The sequence below is a fragment of the Tenrec ecaudatus genome, chromosome 11 (genome assembly GCF_050624435.1).
Source record: "Tenrec ecaudatus isolate mTenEca1 chromosome 11, mTenEca1.hap1, whole genome shotgun sequence".
Lineage (NCBI taxonomy): Eukaryota > Metazoa > Chordata > Mammalia > Afrosoricida > Tenrecidae > Tenrec > Tenrec ecaudatus.
Window position 1 is genome coordinate 13317105 of NC_134540.1, and position 5608 is coordinate 13322712.

The window sequence follows — 5608 nt, forward strand, 5'->3', positions numbered from 1 at the left end:
GGCGGGGCCTGGGGCGGGGCCTGGGCGGGGCCTGGGGCGGGGCCTGGGTTCTGCCCAGAAGCCTGGGGGGGCGGTCCTCTTGCTCAAGGGGCGTGTCCGTAGAACAAAGCCAGTACTATTGGGAGAAAGGTCCCATCTGAAAGGGGTTTTGTCACCCTAAGGACCTTAGACAGGACACGACGTTCCCTCACTGACCCATAGTGCGACGTGGGACAGCACTGGAGACGTTGTACAGAAAGTGTGCTCGGCCCGCCCCATGCACAGCGGGGTGAAACTCGAAGGGAGCACAACAGGGCAGCAGGGCAGCAAAGTAACCAAGTCCCGAGGAATCCTGAAAATAGACTTCTGACTTGGCTGCGGGGACAGGGCTTTGCACCTCATCAGACTCAATTGGAAAACATACATAAGGGTCAGCAGACAGACCTGGAACTATTTATTGGTTTGGGGTTTTTCCCCTCCTGTTCTGTTTTGTTACTTTGTTCTGTTGTGTTTTAGTTTTGATTATTTTTTATTATCTTTCGCCCTTTGTCTATCTACAGTATATAAGATAGGCAGGACGAACAATCCCCGAGGAGAAAACTATTGACCAGCGGTTCTGGGAGAACATAGGAGTGGAGGAGGCAGGGAGGGGAGGGCCAACAAACACAGAGATAAGGGAACAACAAGCGATCTAAAATTGATGGTGAGGAGGGAGTATAATGCCAGGTTGGGCTTGATCAAGAGCAATGTATCCGAGGGGAAATACCAAATGGAGGGTGAGCATGATAGTGGGATAGAAAGAAGGTGAACGGAAATTGAGAAAAGAAATAGGAGGCAAAAGCTATTTATAGAGGTATAGAGGAATGTATATATGTAAATATATTAATTTATATTGAAAGTGATAGAGGCCAATGTACATATGCTTAGATGATCATTATTAAGATAGCAAGACAGACTTTGGGCCTCTCCTCAAGAGGCCTCCCTTAACACAAAACACTTTGTTCTAATAACCTAGTACTTTTTGATACTTACCTTCCCTACATGAGATCGCTGAAGACAAAAGGAGTGCATAAACAAATGTGGTGGAGAGAGCAAATGGTGCCTGGCTATCAAAAGATACAGTGCTGGGGTCTTAAAGGCTTGAAGTCAAACAAGTGGTCATCTAGCAGGGAAGCAAATTAACCGACATGGAAGAAGCACGCCAGCCTGTGTGACCATGAGGTGTCGATGCAATCAGGAATCAGGTACCCAGAGATCCAAATCAAACAACTACATTGATGCAAAAGAGAGGGACTGGACTGGGGACCCAAAGCCCATCTCTAGTTAATTGGATATCTCCTCCAAGGAAGCGGTATAAGGAACAAATGATTCAACCAATGTTTAGTGTGGCACCGATGAATCACACATCATTCTTCTAGTTCCTGAATACTTCCTCCCCGCCCCCCACCCTCCACTGCCACGATCTAGTTCTAATTTACAAATCTAGCTAGACCGGAGAGCGCCCATTGGTACAGCTAAGAGCTCTCAACACATAGAATCCAGGTCAGGAACAGTAATGGGAGTATCGATATCATGAGGGTATGGGGATGGTCAGGGAGGGCAAAGGGAGAGAAAAGGGGAATCCATCACAAGATTGGATATATAGATCCCTGGAAGGGGACGAATAACAGAAATTAGGGTGAAGGGAGACAATGGACAGTGTAAGATACGAAATAACACTGCCCCATGGGTTCTTAAAAAAAAAAAAGAAACGCAATACCAATATATACTTGATCAAGGATACATGGGGGCTGGGAGGTTGGGGAGCTAGGGGAAAAAAGAGGAGCTTTTACCAAGGGCTCAAGTAGAAAATATTCTAGAAATGATGATGGCAACATATGTACAAATGTTATAAGAATGTTGGAATGTTATAAGAGCCCCCAATAAAATGATTTTTTAAATAAAAAGTGGGGGGTGGTCCCTGGATTAAGCCAATGGTCTGCGTAGATGACATTTCAGGGGCACAACACTCGTACTAGACGGGGACTTTGGGTCAGTGCGTTAAGCAGAATACTCCCCTTTCCAGCCTGGTTCTCATGCTGTAGTGGGTTACCTGTTAGCCTGCTCACCGTAAAGTCAGCAATTCAAAACCGTCAGGAGCTCCACTGGAAAATTATGAGGCTTTTTACACCCTTAGTGCTACCTAACAGACCTTATTCTTCCTCTAGAGCAGTGGTTCTCAGCCTTCCTCGTGCTGTGACCTTTTCATACAGTTCCTCATGTGGTGGGGACCCCCAATCATCAAATTATTTTCGTTGCTATTTCATAACTGTCATTTTGCTACTGTTATGAATCAGGTGGCCCCTGTGAATGGGTCGTTTGACCCCCGCAAGGGTCACAACCCACAGGTTGAGAACCGCTGATGGTAAGTTTGGTTTTTGACTTTGGTTCTTATAAAGTTCCTGGGAGGCGAAGGCTGCCTGTACCGCTCTGCTGATCCCACGGCTGGCTGTTGCACACTATCCCGTGCACCAAGGTCCGCAAAGGGCACTGGGTCTCTGATGTAGTTCTGCATTGTAGCACGGGGGGCTCCCTGAGTCCAGTCAACTCCACAGCAACTGGGTTCTTGCTTTGTTTTGAGGACTCGTTGACAAGTCCCTGGTGGTTGGTGGGGGGAGAAGGGGGTGTCAAGCTGTTGGTGGTTTAAATCCACCCCCAGGCAACTGATAGAAAGGCATATTTTTTTGTTTTAAGGTAAATACTTGACAGGAGTAGGGCTCATAACTGGACTGTAGGTCAAGTTCAATAATAGGTCAAAATTCCTTTTTCTTACTCTGAGACTTCATCTAAGATGGGAAGCTTTACAGAAGCATTGTGCAGGTTAGAAGTGGGGAAAGGTTTAGAATGTGGTTCTGGCAGGCTCCTAGTATGTACAGGTGTCAAATCATATGGCTCTAACCTTTGGCAGGAGCTCAGAAACTAGCCCTTTAACCTGTACAGGGCTTTGTTCCCCTAACCTGTGCTTGGACCTTATAAAGTCCTGTATTTTTCTATAAACCTGTTCTACAACCCCCACTCTAAACAAGACCAATCACAAGATTGCAGCTATTCCCTATGAGACAGAATAGATTGGATGGCAATGGGTCTCGTTTTTGGTTCTTCTGCATCCTTGTATAAGCTTTTGTGCTAGGTTTCTGGAGTTGGTAATGCCTCGCTTCTTGGCTTTACACGATGAAAGAATTGTAATTCAAGTGGGATTTTATGAACAGGACAAGTTTCAGCATTTACAGTCTCAAAGGGGGTTCACAACTGTGCCCAAACAACCATGTGGAAAAGAGCACCCACACATGTAGAATTTGGGGGGATCCCGGGAGGCCAGAAGCCCAAGAACCTTAGGGGCTAAGATCATGTGGGCCAAGAGGCTGTGGGCCCCCAGTAGGCCCACATGTGCACCAACATACGGGAGGGAGATGACCCTCCCCCTCTTCCTGCCTCTGAGCAGGAGGAGCAGGGTAGGAGAGCATCCCAGAGGGTGCTCCCTCCCTTTATTCTAGCCCACCCCCTGGCTGGGGGAATGCGTGGTTGATGGTATTGGGTGACCCCATTGACTGAGTTAGGCCCACCTAAGTGATGATGTCATGAGCCTGGGCCTAGTTTGGCCTGCCCTGTGTACCTCCCACCTGGCTCGCGGGCTTGAGTATGAGCATGCTCAGTTTGGGGTCTTCATCGGTGGTCAATGGCTACCTGATTTCTTTCCAACCTCCTCTATGGGGGCCTTTGCAGGCATGGGAGGGACAACCCCCTGTCCCTGAGCTAGCTACCTAACATTTGTAAGTGCACCGCTCTGGGGGCACTTTACCAGATTTTACCGGCCTTGCCTTTCTCTGTTTTTCAAATGTTCTTTCTGCCATTACTAAAACTCGATTTTATTTTGGATAGAATTTTAGTTTAGTTCTTTTTCCCTACAAGTTTGGTGTTAGGAGTGAGATCTGAGGGGCAGCTCCTTCTGGCGGCTCCTGGAATCTGGGAAATTGGACTTTGGCTCCAGCAGAGAGGCTTGAGCTCTCCTCAGAACTCTCCTTTTGTGAACAGTGACGATCCCAGAAACTCCCTGGGGAGTCGCTCTCAGCCAGCATTGACTCCACGGCGGTGGGTTTGGTGTTTTGTTTTCTTTATCAACAGATTGCCGCTGCCTGTGTGAGTAACTTTTGGATCTTTGAGACTCTGCCTTGCTGTGACTGAGGTTCAACCAAACTTTCTTACTGGCTTGTTTTAATTATTAAGACAGTTTAATTTTTGCTCGGCCTGGATTGTTTTCTTTTTCTCTCTGTTTTGGCTCCCATTGGAAGTCAATCTGCTTCGTGGGTCTCAGGGTTAGTTCCGGAGGATTCTGCTTTCAAAGAGCTCAGGATCTCCAGAGGCCCAAAACTTTGGGGATGGAAAAAATTAACCACCTTCCAAGCGCCACGGTACTCTGAGCAAAAAAACGAATGAGACCCTGAGAAGACCAGTGGCAGTGTTCTTGGTCTCAGCCCTTTTGTTTAGAAGGCATCCTAACAAGATAAAGTGTGTTACTGAGAGCCTGGTTGGCAGTCACGCACTGGCCACAGAGACATGCTTCAACAGGTCCTGTTGGGAGTGGACCTCGGCACGTATGAATTTGAGCCCTGGTAGCAATACCTTTCTACTTAATTTCTAAGAATTTTAGGTAACCCTTTTGTCTTAAAAATGGAGTTAATAAATATCCATTATAATTAAAACATATAGACTTTTGTACCACAGTTAAAGGACATATATATAAGTATATATCGTTCAGTCTGGTAATAGTGGGATTATTTTTATCACTACAAAAGTTGTGCTATGGTGCTCGCTTCAGCAGCACATATACTAAAATTGGAACAATACAGAGAAGATTAGCATGGCCCCTGCGTAAGGATGACACGAAAATTCATGGTGTTCCATATTTTTTCATAGAAATGTGAGTGTAGGGAGACAAATGATGTAAGATATGAAATTATAATAATAATATATAATTGATCAAGGATTCACGAGGGTGCATGAGGGGGGAAAAGAGCTACTAGCAGCAAGTGTTCAAGTAGAAAGAAAATGTTTTGGAAATGATGATGACAACATATATATAAATGTGCTTAATACAATTGAATTATGGATTGTTCTAAGAGCTGTAAGAGGCCCCCAGTAAAACGACTAATAACAAGTTTGTGCTATTAAGAATATGTAATAAAGATGAGAAGCCAAAAAGGAGTATTATTAACAGAGAACCAATTTTACATAACTAAAGTTTTCATAAGCCTGAAATTTACATTAATGTATGAAATAAAGAGCTTTATATATCAAACTAGTAAATGATTGATTATTAAAATAATAAAACTTTTATTGTGAAAAAGTTCATTTTTCTTTGGGGCCAGGGTGTGGTGCCCCAACAGACTGCACTGGAAAACATTCCTAAAGGCCAACAAAGGATCCTAGAACCAACTACAAGCTTTTCTTTCTTGTTGTGTTTTGTTTTGTTCTTTGTCAGTGGTTTGTTGTTGTTATGTTGTATACTGTTGCTTGGTTTTTCTCTGTCTTGTTTTTGTGCATGTTATTATCTCCGCAGGTCTGTCTAAATAAGATAGGCTGGATGAACTAT

The 5608-nt window shown here is 44.8% G+C and overlaps 1 non-coding gene across 1 annotated transcript; it reads left to right on the forward strand.

Moving 5' to 3' along the window:
* Positions 1-4821: 4821 nt before the first annotated feature.
* On the forward strand, positions 4822-4926 carry LOC142461894 (U6 spliceosomal RNA). Its single transcript, XR_012787064.1, has one exon. It is a non-coding gene; the product is annotated as a U6 spliceosomal RNA (small nuclear RNA).
* The last annotated feature ends 682 nt before the right edge of the window (positions 4927-5608 follow it).